The sequence below is a fragment of the Lithobates pipiens genome, unplaced genomic scaffold (assembly GCF_037356315.1).
Source record: "Lithobates pipiens isolate NorthernLeopardFrog02 unplaced genomic scaffold, aLitPip1_a1.2 Scaffold_19, whole genome shotgun sequence".
Lineage (NCBI taxonomy): Eukaryota > Metazoa > Chordata > Amphibia > Anura > Ranidae > Lithobates > Lithobates pipiens.
The window spans coordinates 433,504,431-433,529,462 of NW_027507764.1; the positions used below are offsets into that span (position 1 = coordinate 433,504,431).

The window sequence follows — 25,032 nt, forward strand, 5'->3', positions numbered from 1 at the left end:
TGTGCACCACTGGGGAGATTTCCCTTCACTTCCTGTCCTAGAGATGCAACAGAAGGTTAAAAGTAAATCTCTAAATGTGATTGGGGTTCTTCTCTTAGATAGTTCACCCAGTAAAGGAGTCAGTACGATTGATAGTATACAGTGTCATCATTTGTAGGAGCTGGTTGTAGACATACCAGTGATGTAACTAGAAGGTGGAGGTGGAGGCGGGTGTAGTGGTATAGGTGGTGGCTGATGGACAGCAGCAGGAACAGCAGGTGGAGGAAGAGTGAGTTTTGTCAAATCAGCGGTTTCTGGAACGTTGGCGGCATCACCCTCTACTGCCCCAATTCCAGGCACCAGAAGAGGTTTGCACTCTAGAGGCCACAAAGAAGAAGAAGCGTGTGTAATTACGTGCAAACGTTCGGTTGGCGCGAGTGCGTCCACGTGTTCGTATTGGCGTGCGTCCGTTCGTACCAGGACTCGCACGCCTCTGATGGGGACACCGTGCATGATCCTTGGGACGAAGGTGAACTGCTGCTACACGGGGACGGATCTTCACATGGTGAGTTCTCTGACACCAGGAAAGGTACATCAGAATGCGGATGCCCTTTCTCGGGTCTACTGTCACTTGGCTCGTGGTGTCCAGACCCCTGGCTTGGAACAGGGTATTTCAAGGGGTTAATTGAAGAGGGCAGTTACTTCCCCTTCAGACCTGCTTATTGCCAGCTGGGCTGAAAATGTTAGAGGGGAGCTGTTTGAGTAGGAGAGAAAGAGAGACACAGCAGCATGCTGTGTGAAAGGATCCTTTGCTGTATTGCGTACCTGCTGGGGTGAGCAAAACCATATCAGAGACTGTAGCTCTGGCTAGAGCCATGTACTTTATCTATATATCAGCCTGTTGGTTAAAGAGATTGAACTTTTCCTACATCTGCACCTGTGTTACAAGACAAGTCTGTTGTTTCTTCTGTTTATTTTGCTGAATAAAGCCATTTTTACTTTACTGAACTATTTGAGCCGGCTCTTTACCCCTCCGATCGCCTACAAATGATTTATATCTATATATCTATATATATCTATATATATATAGATATATATATATATGGCCTAAGTCTAGATGAATCACCCACACTTAAAGGGGCAGCTACACATTTTTTGTTTTCTTTTTCATACACATTATTTGAAGTGTATTGGGATAGGCTCTAGTGCATCTAATAAATTGTTTTTGATATATAACCAAATGTAATGTACTTCGGCTTCTTTCATTGTCTTTGTGTATTAGTTATACAGGCTTATCAGCGCCTCAACAGAGACAGAAAACCATTATCTCTTCTTTATTTCTACAGATATTTCCCAATTAAGACAGACACAACCATTGCCGCCACCCACATCACCACCACCCAAAGTGCCAGTCCTGTGCGCACAAAATAACTGTTTGAATGATGGAATCTGTGTTCTGGAAAACCAGCAGCCGGCATGCAGGTAAAAATGTCTTGCCTCAGTGCAGGAGTGTCAAACTCAATTTCATTGTGGGCCACATTGCATCAGCATTATAATTGCCCTTAACCACTTGAGACCCGCGCTATAGCCGAATGACGGCTACAGCGCGGATCTCCTTTGCCGGGACGACGTCTGCAGGTAAGCTGCACTTGTAAACCCAGAAGGCTTCGGGGAACAGAGGGCAGATAGGGTGACCATTTACAGCCAGGTGACTTCAAGTAATTGTAGCACCCTCTAGTGTAGAGTGCTAGGCTGTACATAGATTTCTTTTTGTAATATAGGTAAATTTAGGCTTGGCTACTCTTACCTCCCCCACTATCAAGCGGTCGGAAATTACCTGGATCTCAGTGTGTACTTGCTGGATCTCAGCACGGTGTGTCTCCTCCACTCTCTTAATGAGAGCCTCTATATCGGCTTTCGTTGGTAGAGCCTGGATTAAGCTCTTCAGATCCTCCGCTTCCGATCGTATACTACGAGGGGTGACTTCCTCGCATTCCTCTTTGCCGTTCCCGGCCTCGGTTGGGCTTTTCGTCTCCCCCCTATTCGTCCGCGCACTCGCCTCCGCTTCCGATCGTTTAGTGCGAGGGGTAGCTCCTTCGTTTTCCTCCCTGCCATTCCCAGCCTCGATTGAGCTTTTCATCTCCCCCCTGTTTGTCCGAGCGCTCACCACCTCGGGGGGCTTAGCTACGTCCGTAGTCTCCGCGATATGCCCGGCAGCTGACATCCGCCTCGGGGAGAAATACTGCTGTATAGCGGGTTGTGGGGCACTGCACCCTGCAGCTCTACGCGAGGTTTTCGTTTCTCTCTGTCTAGGCGCGCTCATTCCGGGATCCTCAGGTGCAAATCACCTATGACTGGCGGTTCAGCTAGGAGCACAGACTCTGCACGCCCTCACTCAGCCATGCTCAGACCACACCCCCCTAAGCAACAGATTTGAAGGAAAAATGGAGAGAGTGGAAAGGGAGAGCAAAGAGCAGGGTGAGACGTTGGTGAAGACGCAGCTTCAGATCGAGGAACTTGAAGATCGTAGTCGTCGCTGCAACTTGAGGCTCCGAGGAGTCCCAGAAGTCGCTGAGCAGGAGGACTTGCAGGAGAAGGTAATGAGCATTTTTCACATGATTTTAGAGGGTAATGTCCCGCCTAACATGGATTTGGACAGAGTACACAGGGCGCTAGGGCCTAAATCAGCAGACCCGCAAAGGCCCAGGGACATAATTTGCCGCCTCCATAGATACGCGCATAAGGAGACTTTGCTGAGGAAGGCATGGTTGGCTGGCAATATTGAGATAGAGGGATCAGTAGTGAAGCTCCTACCTGACTTATCCCGGGCCACACTACAGCGCAGAGCACAGTTGCGTGCTGTCTTGGACTGTGTACGGCGGGAGGGACATGCATACAGATGGAAATACCCTCTTGCTGTGGTAATAAGAAAAGGAACATCTACATGCACACTGAGACTATACAGCGATCTTCCAAAATTATTTGCCTTTATAGGTGTGGAGCCGTTTATGGTGCCGAACTGGAGACTCCCACTCTCTCAGCTACAGAGAAAAAAACCAGAAAGCACAGGAGGGAAAGAGAGGGAGTGGGAAAGATGAGACATATTACAGCACAATGAGACTTGTGTTAGAAATTAAGCTAAATTAACTCATATCCCTGAACCTATCCTTTTTTTTTTTGTTTCTTTTGTGCGCCTGTTGGGGCTTTTTCCCTTCTCTGTTTCCTTTTTTTCGTAGCCTCATCCCATAGGTTTTCAACTTGTCTAATTAATTCCCTCCATGATGATTTAAGAAGTATGGGAGGAGAGAGATATGCTCTTAATATCTTTTTTTGGATTAGGATGAATGGAGATAATGAGGGATGAGGTGGGGGCAGCGGGTGGGTGGGGGGGGGTCGGGGGGGGATACAGGTGGAGAGTCTAAGATAAATACACAAATAAGATTAGGTAATTATAATAAAGGGGGGGGGGTTCAGGTCCCTGGGGGGGATTCACATGACCGAGGTTCCTAGAAGAGGTGGTCACTTAGGAGAGTAATATAATTTACTATTATAATTTACTAGGGATAAAGAGGGGGAAAATGGGATGATAGGGGTTGCAGTGGTTTCTTCTTTTTTTTTTTAGAAGTGTTGGGAGGAGGGGGGGATTTAATATAATATATAATATTTTTTTTTCTTTGGTTTTTTCTTGTTTTTTGGGGGGGGGAGGGAGTAATGGATGTGGAGGGTAAGTAAATATATATGGGAATGATGGTGCACAGGGGATGGTTTAGACTTGTGAAGGTTGAGAGGGTGGGATAAGGAGGGATATTGAGCTGGGGGGGAGAGTATATAGAATTAGGACACAAGAAACTGTTGGTTTTTTTTTTGGTCAATCACTAATCACCAATATTAGTAACTTTTAATATCACCACTAACAAAATAAAGCACATAGCTAGGGACCTGGGGGAAACGGAGGGTTTACGGATTGGGACCAGACCCCCCTACCTGAACTTAAGGATGAATAAAATAACTTTATAAGATGTGGCCTCCGGCCCCCCCCCCCTCTCTTTCTCCCTTTCTCCTTCTCCCCACCTTGCCTCCCCTCCCCCCTTGGAGGAGGAAAGGGAGAGAGGGAAAGGAAAAAGGGGAGGAAAAAGGGAAGGGAAAAGGGAAAGAAAAAAAAAAGAAAAGAAATTTTTTTTTTTTTTTTTGGGATGAGGAGTGTAAGGTATTATATTGTATTGTTGCTTTATTGTATTATGGTACGGTTTTTTTTTTTTTTTTTTGGAACAAGGTCAATACACAATATGGCTCTTGGAGGAAGGAAGAGAGAAACGGAGAGGAGACATGGAAAATAGGAAAGGGGGGGGGGATTGATATAAATTATATATACAGGAGAGGCTTAAGCTTTGGATAAATATAGAGATGGGTACATGTATGAATTTACAAACACAGGTGCAGCTGTGAATGTGTGTCTCCATACATGTATATGCAAGGGTATAGGTGTATATATGTAAAAGTATATACGTAGATGTGAATGGACAGACATAATTAACTTTGCCTCTACTATGGCTTCTGTCTCCTTCTTTTTTTTTTTTTTTTTTTTTTTAACCCCCCCTCTCTTAAAAGAGCCATGTTGGAGTAGACACAATCTATGTGGAGAAGTAACAGGTGACAGTAGAAAACATGATATTATAAAAGACTGGCGGAGGGCACGGGGGAAGCTCGCCCAGGAGCAGCCAGGCACAACCACAAAACCCCATTAGGTAAACACTCATAATCCGGAGGGTCCGGAAATTGAGTGGGTAAAAGCAGTAGAGCTTTGAGATTCGTGGGGAGACCGTTGGTAAACGGCCAACCCAGGGATTGGTAGTGGGGGAGGGAGGGAGGGAGTAGCAGATTGGATGGGAGGGAGGGGGGCGGGAGGGGGTAGGGTTAGAGGGGGTTCTCCCCCCCCCCCTTTTTTTTTTTTTTTGTTTGTTTGCACCTTTACTTGTCTCTGCCTCTTTCCCCAAGGAGATATGGAAACTTTAAAAATAATGTCCCTGAATGTAAAGGGACTGAACGTCCCGGAAAAAAGACGAATGTTACTTCATGATTTAAAGAGATTGAAGATAGATGTAGCGTTTATTCAAAAACACATTTCAGAGAAAATAATTTCTCTCTGCTGAGGTCTACGGGGTATCCAACGGTTTACCATGCGCTTAACCCGATTTCCAAAACTAAGGGAGTCACCATTATGATATCAAAAACAGTAGCATGGAATCATAGGGATTCTATGATAGATGCAAAGGGAAGGTATCTGTTTGTAAAGGGGACTATAGGAGGGGTAGGAGTTACATTAGCAACATATTATGCCCCCAATATACAACAGGACCTCTTTTTTAAAGAGATACTTGACAAACTTATGGAATTCGAAGAAGGACAGTTGATTATGGGGGGAGACCTTAATACCCCATTAATCCCCAGTGAAGACACCTCATCAGGGACATCGTCAGTGACACCTAAAATAAGAAAGAGGATAGCCCAGGCAATAACAGAAACAAAACTGGTAGATATATGGCGATTATTACACCCCAAGGAAAGAGATTACTCTTTTTTCTCCAATCCGCATAGAGTGTATTCACGGATAGATATGTTTTTTATTCCGCATAAACAATTATCCTCAGTTAAGGAAGCCACTATTGGTCTAATTACCTGGTCAGATCATGCCCCAATTTTTTTAAAATATAATTTAACGGGGAAAAAACATTTAACCTCTAGGATGTGGAAACTCAATGAGAGCCTCCTTCGGGATCCTTTAGTCCTGGAGGATGTCAGAAAGGAGATAAAATTCTTCTTTCAGGAGAACGAAGGCCCAGAAAGTTCCTTGGGAACAATCTGGGAAACGCACAAGGCAGTAATCAGAGGAGTATTGATTAAGCATGGAGCAAGGATTAAGAAGGAAAGAGAAACTAAGTTAACAGAATTATTAGTAAAAATGCAACATCTAGAAGCCCAACATAAACATGCCCAGAACTTAGAAGTTGAACAAGAATTAATAAGCACACGTAGGCAAGTTACAGATCTGCTACAGTACAGAGCTAAAATGGCAATTCAGATAGGACGTAAGTGTAGCTATGAATCCGGCAATAAATGCGGAAAACAACTAGCGAGAGCATTACGGGAAATACAATCCAAGACATACATACCTATAATTAGAAAAAAAGGTGGGGAGGAAGAACGAGTGCCAGAACAGATTGCTGGTGTGTTTGGCGATTTCTACTCCTCATTGTATAATCTGAATTTGAGGGCATCAGATCAAGCTAAGATAAATGAATACATAAGATCAAGCGAAATGCCGACTCTGACAAGTACTGCACAAGAGGAGATGGAATCCCCAATCACACTAGAAGAAGTACAAAACACGATAAAACAGATAAAAAGTGGGAAAGCACCTGGTCCAGATGGACTAACAGCCCAATATTATAAGACGCTTATGCCGGAATTATGTCCATATATGGTTAAACTGTTTAATGAAATAGGAGACATATCGACTTTCCACTCAGATACACTTAAAGCTACAATCACAGTGATACAGAAAGAAGGTAAAGACCCGAAACAATGTGGAAGCTATAGGCCAATATCTTTACTGAACGCAGATTTGAAAATATTTAGCAAATTATTAGCCTTGAGGATACAACAGTATTTGCCCTCTTTGATTCATCAAGACCAAGTGGGATTTGTCCCAACAAGAGAATCAAGGGACAATACTATTAAGGCCTTAAACCTAATACATACAGTCATCTCTACCGATACCCCCTGTATATTTCTGGGAACAGATGCAGAAAAGGCTTTTGATCGGGTGGGGTGGGGGTTCATGTTCTCGGTACTCCGACATATAAAGCTAGGAGGGAAAATGATGGGCTGGATAACAAGCTTGTATGAAAAACCTACAGCTCAAGTAAGAGTAAATGGAGTGGTATCTACATCTTTCCCAATAACAAATGGGACCAGACAGGGATGTCCACTGTCCTCTCTGTTATTTGCGTTGACCCTTGAACCACTTCTATGCAGAGTAAGGCTCAACAGGGATATCCAAGGAATAACCATAGGAGAAACCCATAATAAAGTCGCAGCATATGCAGATGATATGCTTTTTACAGTGACGAATCCGATAATCTCGCTCCCAAATCTATGTAAGGAAATCGAGACATATAGTACATTATCCCACTTTAAAATAAACTGCTCCAAGTCAGAAGCCTTAATGATAGCAGTCCCAGAGAAAATGACGAGACTAATAAAATTAAATTATAAATTTAATTGGACGAACTATGGCTTGAAATACTTGGGAATAACGATCGCAACAAACTTCAATAAGATATATGAATTAAATTTTGTATCAGTATTGAAGATGGTACGAGGATGCCTGGAGAGATGGCACAGGGGAATACATTCCTGGTTTGGAAGAAATAATATAATCAAGATGAATATTTTGCCAAAACTCCTGTACCTCCTCCAGGCAATCCCAATGTTAATACCAAGAAATTTCTTTAGAACTATACAAACATTATTTATGAAATTTATTTGGGCAGACAAACAACCAAGGATACGGAGGACATTAGCAACACCAGACATATACAAATATTACCATGCAATACATCTAGGTAGATTACTAGACTGGTGTCGACATGGAGATCAGAAAATATGGGTAAAATTAGAGCATGCTCAATGTAGGGAGCTACTATATAGAGCACCTTGGTGCTACAGAAATTTGACCTCAGTTACGAAGCTACACCCTACAATAGGACCCACATTACAGATATGCTACCATCTCTTAGCTAAGAATAAGATATTGACACAGAACTCCCCTCTAGTCCCTATATTGGGTAACCCCCGATTTATACCAGGCATACAGAAAGGACCTTTTGATAAGTTGATTAAAAAAGGAATATATCAAGCTTCGCATTTCGTGAAAAAAGGTAAATGGCCAACAATGCAGGAGATGATAGATAGAAAAGGCCCTTTTCAATTAGATTTCTGGCAGGCGGCACAATTAGGACATTTCCTAAAAACAGAGATAGTGCCAGAGTTACTAGAGCGAGACTATATGCCATTTGAGAAACTCTGTATGGAAAAGGAACCAATTACGCATGCAATCTCGAAAATGTACGCGTTACGGATTAAACCCGTAGAAAATTTTCAGGTACCCTTCTTTAGGAAGTGGGAAATAGACCTAGGAAGGACTTTTTCTGAGGAGCAGAAGAAAAATATGATACAATCAATTTTTAAAACAGCAACATGCACAAAACTACAGGAAACTAATTATAAAATTATCGCACAGTGGTATAGAACACCAGAAAAAACTTCAAAAATATTTCCCTCATATATCAAATAAGTGTTGGAGGTGCCAGAAAGAAGTGGGAAATTTTTTACATATATTTTGGTCATGTCCAAAAATTAAGAAATACTGGAAAGAGGTACGAGATATCGCTCAAAAATTCAGTGAAGTAGAAATACGGGAGGACCCAGCAGTATTCCTCCTGAACTTGTCAGAGACCTCAGGAAATATAGGTGGGAATTCCATCCTGTGTCACTTGGTAAATACAGCCAAGTCATGTATAACACTTAGGTGGAAACAAATACAACCCCCCAGTGTGAGCATGTGGTTGAAGAAAGTTGAGGAGGTGAACAGGATGGAAGACCTAATATGGACAGCCAGGAAAAGAAGGAAAACTTACTTGGAAATATGGACACCATGGAACCTCTATATCTCCTTGGAGGAGGGAAGGAGACAGATTGATGCGATTTAAGGGGGAGGAGGGGGAGATATAGGGGAAGGAGATGAGAACTCCCCCCCTTTTTTTTGGCTTGGTCCCCCCCTTTTTTTTTTTTCTCGGGGGGGGGGGGGAGAAGAATAGGGGGGAAAATATGGGGGGGGGGAAGATGAGAAATAAGAGGATAACAATATAACTCTGGCCTGATTGGGAACAGTACCAACCTAGGACCAGACATGGGGTATGTGGGACTGAGAGTGAAGTCTCTATGATATTGCCCCGATATATTATATAGATTACCATTAACCTAGCCTGCTCTCTCTTTGGATTTATACATTACATTATAAAGGGAATAAGAGGCTAAGGGAATAGAATGAATTGTTATGCTCTTTTTGTTTATTATGTATGAATATGGAAACACGATGTATGACTCTTAGATTGTTTATGTAAAATTATATTCTTGTTTACTTGAGGAAAAAAAAAAATGGAAAGGGAAAAAAATAAAGAAATAAAGAAATTGAAAAAAAAAAATTTAGGCTTGGCTGGGAGCCAAGTCTGTGTTTAATCTGGGCCGGGGTGAGTGATCTAGGGAGGATGGAGGACTCATAAGGCAACACCTCTGGTGCCTCCCCTTGCTTGCTGGAGCCTTGGTGAGGCTTCCGGAGGAATGGAATGAAGGCTGGGAGGAGCTGCCTGGAATGTTAAGAAGGGCCCTGGCTGGTCCTCAGCAAGTGGGCTGATAGGGGGTGGGCCCCTCTTGAATACTCAGTCAGGCCAGCAGGGGCAGTGCAGAGTTTGGGTGGAAGCTGGAGATAGTGTTGAGGAGGCTGTCAGTGGCCCTTGAGGGTAGCCACCCCCTAGTCTGTCCTGTCCAGAGGCACGGGAGCAAGAATGAGGACAACAGGAGCCAGCTAGCACATCTGATGCCGCGTACACACGATCAAACAATCGGGTGGAAAAGTCCGGCAAACTCAAGTCCGCCGGACAATCCCCCCGTGTGTAGCCTCCGGCATACTTTTTTGACCCGAAAGTACGGCAGACTTAGAAAGTAGTTTTGCACTCCAATCTTCCCACCGGACTCGCATTTCGGCGGTGTGTATGCCAGTCCGCCATAGTTTTGAAATGAACGGACTTTTCCCGCCCGGAGAAAAGTCCGCTCATTTGAGCGGGTCTCCAGGTAGGCGGGGCCCGCGAAGGAGACGTCGCTGGCCCCGCCACCTGGTATGGACTTAAAGGGGAACCCCAACGCCAAAAAAAATCGGCGTGGGGGTCCCCCCAGGTCCACATCAGAACCTTGTCCGAGCACGCTACCCGGCCAGCCAGGAAAGGGGGGGCGAGCGAGCGCCCCCCCCCCTCCTGAGCCGTACCAGGCCGCGTGCCCTTAACATGGGGGGGTGCCCCCGAAGTCGTAAGAAGAGGCCGGCGGCAAGGAAGAAAGCCGGGCTCCTTCGCTAGTAAAAGAGCTAGAAGAAGATAGCGGAGGAGTCCGGCGAGAAGACCCCCCGAAGACGGAAGACCCCGGAGCTGTGCAATAAACTATTTTATCTTATGTGTTGTTTTTTTTGTACTTTATTACACAGGTGAATGGGTATGGGTACATTGCACCCCTTACTCATTCACATAGGGTGGGGGGGGCTGGTATCTGGGGGCCCCCTTAATAAAGGGGGCTCCCGGATTCTGATAAGCCCCCCGCCCGCAGACCCCGACAACCAACGGCCAGGGTTGATGGGAAGAGGCCCTTGTCCTTATCAACATGGGGACAAGGTGCTTTGGGGTGGGGGGGCGCACGCCCCCCCTTCCCCAAGGCACCCCTCCATGTTGAGGGCACGCGGCCTGGTACGGCTCAGGAGGGGGGGCCGCTCGCTCGCCCCCCTTTCCTGGCCGGCCAGGTAGCATGCTCGAACAAGAGTCTGATGTGGACCTGGGGGGACCCCCACGCCGATTTTTTTCGGAGTTGGGGTTCCCCTTTAAGTCCATACCAGGTGGCGGGGCCAGCGATGTCTCCTTCGCGGGCCCCGCCTACCTGGAGAAGCGCTCGAAATGAGCGGACTTTCCTCCGTGTGTGTGGGCGAGTCCGTTCATTTCAAAAGTAGGGCGGATAGTACGGCGGACTTAGTACGCCGTATTAGTCCACTGAAAAAGTGCCATGTGTGGGCAAGTAGCTCATTCGGAAAGTCCGACGGACAGTCTGGCGGGAAGTCCGCCAGACTAAGTCCGTAGGATAGTTCGCTACGTGTGTACGCGGCATGAGATATCTCCAGGGAGAACACAGCTGTGTGGCTGGTGAGTGTGGCAGTCTGAGAGGACTGTAGGAAGTAGCCAGGAGGGCTAGTGAAAGGGGCAGCTGTAGCCAGGTGGGCTGGCAGTGCCTGAAGAGGTGGTGCTGGGATCAGTAGTTACAGGTATGTAGCAGGACACTGGACTTTTTCTCTACGCACCAAAGGGGCCCGCAGTCCCTGCCTGTAAAGGGCTTTTGCTTGATCTGGCTGAGTGCCTTGCCACATTCATCAAACAGTGTTCCGGCTGGGTCTGAGTTGTTCCTGCAAGCAAATGATGTACTGGAGGATGAGGAGTGTATACAGAGAGTGAATATATTTGAGTGTCCCTGAAGAGACTTTGTTCCAGTCAAGTGAGCATTCCATAATAACCCTATCCCTATTCAAGTTTATTAACCCCTAATAAAAAAAATAAAACGTTTCCAATTTCAAGCGAGCCTGTAGAAATTTGGTGTGCCTGGCTGTGCAGGACCCCTAGTCACCAGCGGCTCCTACGGGGGCTGCCCTACATAATGCAATAGTTGTTTGATGTATAAAGGGTGATGTGAACCTGTCACATGAAATAAACTACTAATTAAGGTGACACTGCTGAATCAAGATGCTATATCAGACACATGGGAATTACATTGTCTTATGTCTTCAACTGACACCTATACCTTCATTGGGAGAAAAAATAATGAAGCACGGCCTTTGTGTAATTTGAATCTGAAATCCAAAGTAAGGGATTCAGAATCTGCAAATATCAAATGCAATACAAATGAACCCAGAACGTAGGATGCTACAAACCCAAAACACAAAGATGTAAATATCACCTAAAATATAGTGTACATTCCTCACTTTCCTACCGGGCACTTTTACCCTCTTCCTGACCAGGAAAATTTTCAGCTTTCAGCACTGTCACACTTTGAATGACAATTGCGCAGTCACGCAACGCTGTATCCAAATTACATTTTGTATTTTTTTTACACACAAATAGAGCTTTCCTTTGGTGATATTTAATTACCACTGAGTTTTTTATTTTTTGTTAAATATACAAAAATAAACATTTTTCATAGTTTGTTATAAAATTTAGCAAACATGTAATCTTTCTCCCTTTACTGATGTGCGCTGATGAGGTGGCACTGATCAGGCGGCACTGATAGGTGGCACTGACCGGTGGCACTGATGAGGCTACACTGATAGGCGCCACTGATGGGCACTGATAGTCAACTCTAATGGGCACTGATGGGTGGCACTGATGGGCTCTAATAGGTGGCACTGATGGGCTCTAATAGGTGGCACCGATAGGTGGCACTGATTGGCAGCACTGATGGGCACTGATTGGCAGCACTGGTGACCACTGATTGGGAGCACTGGTGGGCACTATTGGGACTGCACTGATAGTCAGGGCACTGATAATCAGTGCCCTGATTATCAGTGCCGATGTGCTTTTAGCCATTTATCAGCTCTCTTTTTCTCTCCTCATGCTGTCAGCATGAGAAAAGGAAAGCTGATAACCGTCTTGTGCTTACTTCTGCGATCAACTTTCATTGGACACAGCTGATTACGTGGTAAAGGGCTGCTGTGATTGGCCCCTTCCCCAGATCTGTGATCAGCTGAGTCCACAGGAGGTGCACAGACAGCAGGATTACGGGAGGACATCCATGTACGCCCTCCCGGCAAATTAAGCCTGCGCTGTAGCCGTCTTTCGGCTATAGGGCGGGAAGGTGTTAAACATATATATTTTTTTAAAAAAAAGTACATAAATAGATCACCTTCCATGTCCAGTTTCAATATTTTATTATACTGTATATAGCATGCAAGAAAAATGACACATAATTAAAAACCATGGTATTGACTATAAAAAATAGAATACATCTCACATAAAGCAATCATGGCATTCAAGGTAATTCCTCCTCTAGGGTGGTAATAAATATATGATTTAATGTTATAAAAAAAAAAAGGATACAAAGGGGCACAGAAAGGCTTATTTACAGTAAGAGCTGTGGAATAGACTCCCTAAAAACTAGTTCTGGCCAGCTCAGTAGATACCTGGTTGCCTCCGGGGGGAATTTACTGGAGCAAATTGCACCATGCCCGTAGGGCTTTTTTTTTTTTTGATCTTCCTTTGGGTCAACTGTGGGTTAAAGATTCTGTATTTTGTGTTTTTTTTATTCTGTTGGTTGAACTAGATTGACATTTTGTTTTTTTTTCACCCTGACTAACTTGGCAGCTAACTAAGGTCTTCATTCTCTACCTTTGTGGCTGCAGTATAGTAGCAGCCTCCTCTCTCCCTTTAACTCTGCAAAGTGGCAGTGGGTACCAGGCCTGGAGTGCACTGACTTTCAGCACCTGGTTCTGCAGGAAGATGGAGTGAAGTTGGGAGGAAAGAGATGTGGAGCAAGTTGGCAGAGCTTCCCATCAATGAGGACTCGGAGCCCCAGGTGAATGAAGACTGCTGAGCTGAGGGTCTCCCTCTGGCCTCTTGGGTTATATGGGAGCTCTTAGATTAGTATTATGGCATTAGGGGTATGTGGCGCATAGGGATGAGCTTCGAGTTCGAGTCGAACTCATGTTCTACTCGAACATTGCCTGTTCGCCTGTTCAGCGAACAGTGAACAATTTGGGCTGTTCGCAGCAAATTCGAAAAGCCGGAACACCCTATACAAGTCTATGGGAGAAATCTAAAGTGCTCATTTTAAAGGGTAATATGCAGGTTACTGTCCTAAAAAGTGTTTGGGGACCCGGGTCCTGCCCCAGGGGACATGGATCAATGCAAAAAAAAGTTTTAAAAACGGCCGTTTTTTCAGGAGCAGTGATTTTAATAATGATTAAAGTGAAACAATAAAAGTGTAATATTCCTTTAAATTTCGTAGCTGGGGGGTATCTATAGTATGCCTGTGAAGGGGCGCATGTTTCTGGTGCTTAGAACTGTCGCTGCACAAAGTGTCATTTGTGCAGGAAAAAAAGTCTTTTAAAATCACTTGCGGCTAAATTGTCGGGTCTCCGTAATACAGAGAACACTCAATGAGTGTTCTCTGTATTAGCCGACAATTCATTCATTCATTGATTAAAAAAAAAAAAAAAAAAAAAAAAAGCGTGGGGGTTCCCCTAAATTCAATCAAAAGGCCCTTCAGGTCTGACATGGATATTAAGGGGAACCCCGTGTCAAATTAAAAAAAAAATTGACGTGGGGGTCCCCCCAAATATCCATACCAGACCCTTCAGGTCTGATATGGATATTAAGGGGAACCCCGCATCAAATTTAAAAAAAAAATTGACGTGGGGGTCCCCCTAAATATCCATACCAGACCCTTTATCCGAGCACGCAACCTGGCAGGACGCAGGAAAAGAGGGGGGGACGAGAGAGCGGCCCCCCCTCCCTCCTGAACCGTACCAGGCCACATACCCTCAACGTTGGGAGGATGCTTTGGGGGTCTGTGACCCCTCAAAGCACCTTGTCCCCATGTTGATAAGGACAAGGGCCTCATCCTCACAACCCTGGCCGTTGGTTGTGAGGGTCTGCGGGCGGGGGGCTTATCAGAATCTGGAAGCCCCCTTTAACAAGGGGACCCCCAGATCCCGGCCCCCCCCTGTTTTAAATGGTAAGGGGGTACAAAAGTACCCCTACCATTTCACAAAGAAAGTGTCAAAATGGTTAAATAAGACAAACACACTTTTGAAAAATTCCTTTATTAAAAATAAAAAAAAAATAAAAAAATTCCAGCGGTGCTAATCCACTCTTGCTATCCAGCGACGAGTCTCCGGGGTCCAGCGATGGATGATCATATCCAGCGACGGGGGATCTCTCAGTCCAGCGCTGTCCATACCTCCTTCTTCTGTCTCCACTGCGGAGACACTGCAGAGAGCCGAGCGCTGACATTTCTTATATTGGGAGGGCGGGGCCACCCGTCACCTGACCCCGCCCCTCTGACGCAGGAGAGGGAAGCCAGGGGTTCCCCAGTGACGTGTGGGTGACCCCGCCCCCTCTGATGTAAACGGAAACCTGCGTTACATCAGAGGGGGCGGGGTCACCCACACGTCACTGGGGAACCCCTGGCTTCCCTCTCCTGCGTCAGAGGGGCGGGGTCAGGTGACGGGTGGCCCCGCCCTCCCAATATAAGAAATGTCAGCGCTCGGCTCTCTGCAGTGTCTCCGCAGTGGAGACAGAAGAAGGAGGTATGGACAGCGCTGGACTGAGAGATCCCCCGTCGCTGGATATGATCATCCATTGCTGGACCTCGGAGACCCGTCGCTGGATAGCAAGAGTGGATTAGCACCGCTGGAATTTTTTTTTTATTTTTTTTATTTTTAATAAAGGAATTTTTCAAAAGTGTGTTTGTCTTATTTAACCATTTTGACACTTTCTTTGTGAAATGGTAGGGGTACTTTTGTACCCCCTTACCATTTCAAACAGGGGGGGGGGCGGGATCTGGGGGTCCCCTTGTTAAAGGGGGCTTCCAGATTCTGATAAGCCCCCCGCCCGCAGACCCTCACAACCAACGGCCAGGGTTGTGAGGATGAGGCCCTTGTCCTTGTCAACATGGGGACAAGGTGCTTTGAGGGGTCACAGACCCCCAAAGCATCCTCCCAATGTTGAGGGTATGTGGCCTGGTATGGTTCAGGAGGGAGGGGGGGCCGCTCTCTCGTCCCCCCCTCTTTTCCTGCGGCCTGCCAGGTTGCGTGCTCGGATAAAGGGTCTGGTATGGATATTTAGGGGGACCCCCACGTCAATTTTTTTTTAAAATTTGATGCGGGGTTCCCCTTAATATCCATATCAGACCTGAAGGGTCTGGTATGGATATTTGGGGGGACCCCCACGTCAATTTTTTTTTAAAATTTGACACGGGGTTCCCCTTAATATCCATGTCAGACCTGAAGGGCCTTTTGATTGAATTTAGGGGAACCCCCACGCTTTTTTTTTTTTTTTTTTTAATCAATGAATGAATGAATTGTCGGCTAATACAGAGAACACTCATTGAGTGTTCTCTGTATTACGGAGACCCGACAATTTAGCCGCAAGTGATTTTAAAAGACTTTTTTTCCTGCACAAATGACACTTTGTGCAGCGACAGTTCTAAGCACCAGAAACATGCGCCCCTTCACAGGCAGACTATAGATACCCCCCCCCAGCTACGAAATTTAAAGGAATATTACACTTTTATTGTTTCACTTTAATCATTATTAAAATCACTGCTCCTGAAAAAACGGCCGTTTTTAAAACTTTTTTTTGCATTGATCCATGTCTCCTGGGGCAGGACCCAGGTCCCCAAACACTTTTTAGGACAGTAACTTTCATATTACCCTTTAAAATGAGCACTTTAGATTGTGAACGTTCGAGTCCCATAGACTTTAATAGGGTTCTAAAGTTCACACGAAGTTTAGGTCTGTTCGCAGGTTCTGGTGCGAACCGAACAGGGGGGTGTTCGGCTCATCCCTAGTGGCGCATGTATCACAAGGCATGGTGCTGTGTGTATTGGGGTGCATAGGGCAGCATATATTATTTATGATACTGAAAGAACTATAAACGGCTCACTGTGATGTAATATTTCATTACAGCTTTATTTGCTTAATGTTACAGTACACTATACACTCTGGAGTGGCATTGACACTTTTGGATTATTTGGAAACAATTCTCCTTTAAATCCTAGTTCCACCTTAAACTATTTCACGTGCCCCTTGCAAAATATTTAAACCTTGTTTGCATTACTTTCTATACTGAATATGCATATCTGGGTATATCACATATTAATAAATACACTTTTTACAGGTGTAAAACATCTGGAGACCGGTGGTATGTGGGAAACAGATGTGAAAAGGAGATCCGGAACAAAGGCACCGTGTGGACCATGTCTTCCTTATGTGCACTACTCTCTCTTTTTATGCTTACTCTTGTGAATGTAGTATGACATCCAATCAATGTGGGCTGTTATATTAAAATAAATAACATTTAAAGTGAAATTCCAAACACAAATGTTTGCTTGTTTGTTTTTGTTTTCTATAGAATAGAGTTACCACCTCTATCAGATTTTTACTGCTGACTGTGCCACCTTTGGAGAAATGCCCCCTCATTTCCTGTTTTGTCACTGGGACAGGAAATGGAGATACATCTGTCCAACAAAGCCACTAATAAATCATAAAAAACACTTGTTTTTTTGGAAAGTGCTATAGGATTGGAACCTCTGTGTCACTAGAACAGGAATCTCCAAACTATGGCCCTCCAGCTGTTGCAGAACTACACATCTCATGAGGCATTGTAAAACTCTGACAATCACAAACATGGCTAGGCATGATGGCAATTGAAGTTCCTGAACAACTGGAGGGCCATAGTTTGGAGACCCCTGCACTAGAAGATGGTGAGAGGGGAGATATCTTTAACAACCATACAGACAACAATAAATCACGACAGAGGTTCTTCTTCTAACCCACTTTGCCCTCAACTGGAAAAAAAAAAAAAGGATTTTGGCTGAAGTCTATGCTTTAATAAATACTACATTACCATGGTTCATTATTTCAGTAAATCGGTAAATTTGATTGCATTTGTAATATACTTTGTTCATTTCACTTTTTTTTAGCCCAGCAAAATCCACAAACCTGATGCATAAGGACTGACTATTAAAATATCTTCCTGGTAGCCTGGACTAAAGGCCATCTCCATATATTTTTCTTTTGATAACAATAGTCCAGTTTTGAGAGAGTTATTAGTGTGACCTTTTTAGGCATGATCATTGGTCTATAAATTTTTATATATTTTTGTAATAAAATATTTTGTTTTTAAATTTTTACATTGTACACAGTTGAAGGTAAATCTAAAGGAAATTGAAAAAGAAAACTGTATAATGTATGGACAACTTGAATCGGTAGTAGTAAACCGTAGTAAACCGCATCCAAAACACATCCGTTTTCAGGCAAGTATTCCCAAGAAAAGGATTTTCCTTGTAAGCCCTCCAGCATCATTCCGTCACCGTTGAAGGCGTTTCCATCTTCACCCAGTCCTCTTTCCAGGTTCACAGGCTTCAGCTATCTGATTGGCCATGCCAGTAATGATGTCACTCCCGCACATGCGGATGGGAGTCGCTATTTATGGTACAACACTGAAGGGACAGCATGGGTATGCCGTTCCTTCAGCGTGCATTTGCAGGTGACGTCTCTGGCTGCATCTAAAGTAAATATCTCCTAAAGGTGTAGGAGATATTTACTGTACCTGTAGGTAAGCCTTATTATAGGGCAGAGACTTTGGTTTGTACACAGTGGAATGTGATATTCTTTTACTTGTGGCAAAGGTTTGCTTTATTACACAGAAGGAATTTCATATATTTTGTATGGTTCACTATATGTTCATAATTATTCACTTAATCTGGTGGTAGACTGTTTAATATTAGTAGGTTAATATTAGCACAATTATTAATTTAAAACATTTTATTTTTGCGTAGCAGTTCACATATATATAATTGCAGCTATATTATTTAGTTATCTTTTTAATATTTATTTCTCACATATTGTAATATTTATTCACATCAGCGCTTTAGTATATTTTTACACATTAATTTCATCAACACACCTACAAGGGAACAAAAACACTAACAGTAAACAGTCACAAAGTCAAGCAAATTTTTACAGTACAGCAACATAAATGCAAGTACTTTTGGACCTGAACCCCACCAGGCATCTCAAACAGAATATCGCACTTGTAAAAAAGAGAACCAGAACCTTTGGAAGAGTATGTCTGATAATAAATTTGGCAGTACCTCCAGAGGCGGCTCTCTAATTATGCAAAGTAGGCGGTGGCCTAAGGCCTCGCCCTCCTAGGGTCCTCGCTCCTGCCTACTTTGCCTAAAGAGCCTCCTCTAGCTATCATCATACATCAGTCCCAGGTGCCTCCTCGTTCAGAGCAGAGGCGGCTCTCTAATTAGGCAAAGTAGGCGGTGGCCTAAGGCCTCGCCCACCTAGGGGCCTCGCTCCCGCCTACTTTGCCTAAAGAGCCGCCTTTAGCTATCATCAAACATCAGTCCCAGGTGCCTCCTTGTTCAGAGCAGAGGCGGCTCTCTAATTAGGCAAAGTAGGCGGTGGCCTAAGGCCTCGCCCTCCTAGGGGCCTCGCTCCCGCCTACTTTGCCTAAAGAGCCGCCTCTCGCTATCATCATACATCAGTCCCAGGTGCCTCCTCGTTCAGAGTACAGTCAGCCCGCCTCCTCTCTTCTCTGTAACACCCCGCCCCACTCCTGTCAAGAAAACTTCACTGGAAGTGGAACTGCAGTGCAGGTGTCCTTCCAGTCAGAACACCAGCAGACACATAGAAACCTTCAACTGGCCTGCCCCAACATCAAATCCTGTCCGTCCTTTCTTGTGCAAGGGCAGGGCACAGCTAGCATCTCAGCACAGGATCACCGAGTCTACCCTCCTTCCAGGGCGGGGCTTCCCTGATGGAGACGGAGCCAATTCAGCCTGTGTGTGCACTGTGCAGCCGATGGACTGAACTATGAGGGGACAGAGCCTTGCTATATGTGAGGTATATGTGACTAGGGGGTGCATGTCACTATGTCACTGGGGGGGTGGTACATGTGACTGGAGGGGGGGTGGTACAGTGGTGTCAGTGTGCTCTGTCTCAGAACTGGTGTCAATGTGCTTTGCCTCAGCGATGGTGTCAGTGTGCTCTCAGCATTCGTGTCAGTGTGCTCAGCGCTGGTGTCAGTGTGCTCTCAGAGTTGGTGTCAGTGTGCTCTCAGCGTTCGTGTCAGTGTGCTCAGCGCTGGTGTCAGTGTGCTCTCAGAGTTGGTGTCAGTGTGCTCTCAGCGTTGGTGTCAGTGTGCTCTCAGCGTTGGTGTCAGTGTGCTCAGCGTTGGTGTCAGTGTGCTCTCAGCGTTGGTGTCAGTGTGCTCTTAGCGTTGGTGTCAGTGTGCTCTCAGCGTTGGTGTCAGTGTGCTCTATCTCAGTACTGGTGTCAGTGTGCTCTGTCAGCCCTGGTGTCAGTGTTATCTATCTCAGCCCTGGTGTCAGTGTGCTCTGTCTCAGTGTTGGTGTCAGTGTGCTCTCAGTGCTGGTGTCAGTGTGCTCAGCGCTGGTGTCAGTGTGCTCTATCTCAGCGCTGGTGTCAGTGTGCTCTATCTCAGCGCTGGTGTCAGTGTGCTCTATCTCAGACCTGGTGTCGGTGTGCTCTCAGCGCTGGTGTCAGTGTACTCAGCGCTGGTGTCAGTGTACTCAGCGCTGGTGTCAGTGTGCTCTATCTCAGACCTGGTGTCAGGGTGCTCTGTGTCAGCCCTGGTGTCAGTGTGCTCTATCTCAGAACTGGTGTCAGTGTGCTCTGTGTCAGAACTGGTGTCAGTGTGCTCTGTGTCAGAACTGGTGTCAGTGTACTCTGTGTCAGCCCTGGTGTCAGCGTGCTCTGCCTTAGCGATGGTGTCAGTGTGCTCTGCCTCAGCCCTGGTGTCCGTGTGCTCTGCCTCAGAGCTGGTGTCCGTGTGCTCTCAGAGCTGGTGTCAGTGTGCTCTCAGAGTTTGTGTCAGTGTGCTCAGCGCTGGTGTCAGTGTGCTCAGCGCTGGTGTCAGTGTGCTCTCAGCATTGGTGTCAGTGTGTTCAGTGCTGGTGTCAGTGTGCTCTATCTCAGTACTGGTGTCAGTGTGCTCTGTCAGCCCTGGTGTCAGTGTGCTCTGCCTCAGCGTTGGTGTCAGTGTGCTCTGCCTCAGCGTTGGTGTCAGTGTGCTCTCAGCGTTGGTGTCAGTGTGCTCTCAGCGCTGGTGTTGGTGTCAGTGTGCTCAGCGCTGGTGTCAGTGTGCTGTATCTCAGTGCTGGTGTCAGTGTGCTCAGCGCTGGTGTCAGTGTGCTCTGTCTCAGTACTGGTGTCAGTGTGCTCTCAGCGCTGGTGTCAGTGTGCTCTCAGCGCTGGTGTCAGTGTGCTCTATCTCAGCGCTGATGTCAGTGTGCTCTCAGCGCTGATGTCAGTGTGCTCTCAGCGCTGGTGTCAGTGTGCTCAGCGCTGGTGTCAGTGTGCTCTATCTCAGCGCTGGTGTCAGTGTGCTCTCAGCACTGGTGTGATTGAGCACATTGACACCAGTACTCTTAATATATGCAATTCATTTTTTTTTCTTGAATTATTTTTTCCCCCCATTATAGATGTGAATGGGGCCTCATGTCTAGGTTATGCCTAAGGCCTCACAAAGCCTAGAGCCACCTCTGGTAGGTTGGCAACACTGATCCCAAAGCCCGGCAACTGCGGCTGGATGCCACCATCTTGAATGTGAAGTCAGCAGCCCCAGTAGACGTAGAGCTGTCATTCAGTTGATTCTCTACACTACAGTATTCTCTGCATTCCTCTTTCGGCTGCCATATAGTACTAGGGATACAGTATTTTCTTTTAAAGAATAACCTTTACTGGACAGTGCTGACCAATCAGAATCCACCTAGCCCATACTGTGAGTGCTGGAGGAGAAGAGTGAAAGACAGGATTTCAAATCCCTGGACCGGTAAAGCATTATCCCGATGCCCGACAGCGGGTAATCGTGGAACCCTGGTACAACGGGACTGGGGAGGGGGCCCAGTGTACAGTAAGTTCACCTTACAGATTTTCTGTAAAGGTGAACAAACCCTCTAAAGGAGAGTATTGCAGCAAAAGGGGTTCATATTTAAAGTGATATTAAAGGCTTGCTTTTTTTTTTTTTTTAAATAACAAACGTGCTATACTTACCTGCTCTGTGTAGTTATTTGGCACGGAGCAGCTCGGATCCTTCTCTTCTTGGGTCCCATGTCGGTGCTCTTGGCCCCTCCCTTCTGCCAAGAGCCCCCAGAGCGAGCAGCTTGCAGTAGGGGGACCCGGGGCACAGCTCAGCGTGGCCATTCACACAGAGAGTTGCTGCTAATGGTGGGTGTGGTCAGGTTGTGCTTACAGTGGGAGGAGCTTACAGTGGTATGGTTAGACCCTTTATGACCAAGGTCAAAACAAAAATAATAGATATAAAAAGTTTCACTGCCACAAACAGAGAGCAGGCAGGCTCTTTATTGCAGAAGAGACATGCAATGCACATGTGCAGCTCAGCTTACACCTCTGGCCTGGTCTCTGTGTGCTGGAATGACTGATTCCTGTGCATGCGCAGGAGTGATGTCATACTACGCTGACCCATGAAGAAGACTGAAGACCGCCACACAGCTGAAGATGCTGGCACCATTGAGGGGCGTTGTCACTGAAGCAAAGGTAAGTTTAGTTCTGTAAAGTCCTTATAAAGTCTGGAAATCTTTTACCTTAATGCATTCCCTGCATTAAGCTAAAAAGTGTCCCAGTGTTTGTATCGCCCAATCACCCCGTTCTATACTTACCTATGTCCTCTCTCAATCCAGCGCTGTGCCCGTCTGCAGTGGCGCTCTCCTCTCCCTCTCTCTGCTCACAGAGGCAGCAGAAGGAACCATTGACTCCTGCCAATCGAATCCTGTGAGCAGAGGGCAGGCAGCGGGGCTGAGCCACGCTGTGTGGGCCAAAAGACATGCACAGCCTGGCTCAGGATCAATCCTGCAGGTGTGCCCCCATTGGAAGTGGTCTGCTATTGGTTGGTACACAAAGAAGGGGAGGAGCCAAGAGCTCCAGCAGGTGACCCCAGAAGAGGAGCACAGAGTAGGTAAGTGTAATATGTTTATTTTATTAATGTTGGCTCCCGCTCCTGTCACTCATATCCTGTGAGCCAATGAGAAGTGAGAGAAGACAGAAGTCTGACCTCTGTGTCTGATTGGACGCGCAGAACTGTGGCTGGTGAGTGAGCCTGCTCTGGGTGCCCCCATGGCAAGCTCTTTGCTCTGAAGGCACTCTGAGGGCACTTGGCAGGTGGGAGGGGCCAGAGGCACCAGTGGGGGACCTGAGAGGATGAGGGCTGTTCAAGTATGACGTGTTTGTCTGTTTCTTTTTAAACCCTGCCTTTATTATCATTTTAATGCATTTTCTGCATCAAGGTAAAAAACTTTCTGCATTTAGCTTTCCCTCCAGCCCCCCCCCCCCCCCCCCCCCTAATTCTTACCTGAACCCGATCTCCATCCAGCAATGTGCACGAGAACAGAGGCTCTCTCGGATCTCTGCCTCCTCATTGGCTCAGTCACAGCCAGTAAGGAGAGAGCAGGGGACAGTGGCGTCACTAGGGTTGGAGTCACCTGGTGCTGAAAACATTGGTGTCACCCTCCCTCCACCAATTATTGTCCCCCCTCAGTACAGACCCCCCCACTAAGTACAGACCCCCTCCCTTAGTACGGATACCCCCATCAGTGTAGAATCCCCACTCTTAGTGCAAACCCCCCCTTTTAGTGCAGACCCCCCATCAGTATAGAATCCCCCTTAGTGCAGACCCCCATCAGTATAGTATCCCCCTTAATGCAGACCCCCACAGTAAAGACACCCCCCTTAGTGCAGACCCCCCATCAGTATAGAATCCCCCTCAGTGCAGACCCCCATCAGTATAGTATCCCCCTTAGTGCAGACCCCCCATCAGTATAGAATCCCCCCTTAGTGCAGACCCCCCATCAGTATGGAATCCCCCTTAGTGTAGACCCCCCATCAGTATAGAATCTCCCTTAGTGCAGACCCCTACAGTATAGACACCCCCTTAGTGCAGACCCCCATCAGTATAGACACCCCCCTTAATACAGACCCCCCATCAGTATAGACACTCCCCTTAGTGCAAACCCCTGCAGTATAGACACCCCCAATTAGTGCAGATCCCCCCATCAGTATAGAATCCCCCTTAGTACAGACCTCCCAATCAGACCTCCACTGCAGGTGTGGGCATCATCCCGGTATAACCCCCGGAAGCTGAGTAGGCACATCTGCGTACACTCGGCGGGAAGGGGTTAAATAAAAAACGGTGTCACTTTTATTCCTATAACAAGGAATGTAAACATCCCTTATAATAGAAAAAAAGCATGACAGGACCTCCTAAATATGAGATCTGGGGGTCAAAAAGACCTCACATCTCATATTTACACTAAAATGCAATAAAAAAACTAAAAAAATTTTGTCATTAAAATTTTTTTTTTAAATGTCCCTTTTAGAGCTATGGGCGGAAGTGACGTTTTTAACCACTACAGATCCGCGCTATTGCCAAATGACGGCATCAGCGCGGACCTACATTTCCGGGATGACGTCTATTGACGTCGTCCCGGATACGAGCGGCCTGCGCGCCCCCTGAGGGGCGCGCGCGGCGCGCTCTGTGATAGGCGATCCGTGAGACTCGCCTGATCACCGATCCGTGCAAGGGGTCGATCCCGACCCCTTATCACGTGATCAGCTGTCAGCCAATGACAGCTGATCATGTGATAGAACGGAGCCGGTAATCGGCTATTATTCCTCCTCGCGCTGACAGCGCGAGGAGAGAAAAAAAAAGCCGATCACCGGCGGCCGTGATCGGGACATCAGTCCCGATCACGGCCAGCAATACAGCTGACCACCTGCCCCCTGCCAGTGCCCACCTGCCCACCGCCGTGCCATCCTGAATAAAAGTAAGTGTCCCCCATCAGTGCCCCCCATCAGTGCCCATAGTGCCCACAGTGCCACCTACAGTGCCACCCACAATGCCACCCACAGTGCCATCCAGCAGTGCCACCAACAGTGCCACCCACAGTGCCCACAATCTGCCTCAAAGGTGCTGCGACCCAGTGCCGCCCATCAGTGCCCAGCAGTGCCGCCCATCAGTGCCCAGCAGTGCCGCCCATCAGTGCCCAGCAGTGCCACCTATCAGAGCCACCTATCAGTGCCACCTATCAGTGCCCATCAGTCCCATCTATCAGTGGTACCTATCAGTGCCCATCCGTGCCACCCATCCGTGCCACTTATCCGTGCCACCCATCCATGCCATCTTATCTGTGCCCATCTTTGTCCATCAGTGCTGCCTTATCTGTGCCCATCGGTGCCGCCTTATCTGTGCCTATTAGTGCCGCCTTAACTATGCCTATCAGTGCCCACCAGTGCAGCCCATCAGTGCCCACCAATGCAGCCCATCAGTGCCCACCAATGCAGCCCATCAGTGCCCACCAATGCAGCCATCAGTGCCGCCTAATCAGCGCACTTCAATGAAGGAGAAAAATGACCCGTTTGCA

General features: G+C 46.6%; 1 long non-coding RNA gene across 2 annotated transcripts; it reads left to right on the top strand.

Moving 5' to 3' along the window:
- Positions 1 to 385: 385 nt before the first annotated feature.
- Positions 386 to 16,890, top strand: LOC143998342 (uncharacterized). Of its 2 annotated transcripts, none has more exons than XR_013277864.1 (3): positions 386 to 544; positions 1,326 to 1,461; positions 16,740 to 16,890. It is a non-coding gene; the product is annotated as an uncharacterized LOC143998342 (long non-coding RNA). The 2 variants fall into 2 exon arrangements; XR_013277863.1 differs by lacking the exon at positions 386 to 544 and adding an exon at positions 700 to 812.
- Positions 16,891 to 25,032: the final 8,142 nt, after the last annotated feature.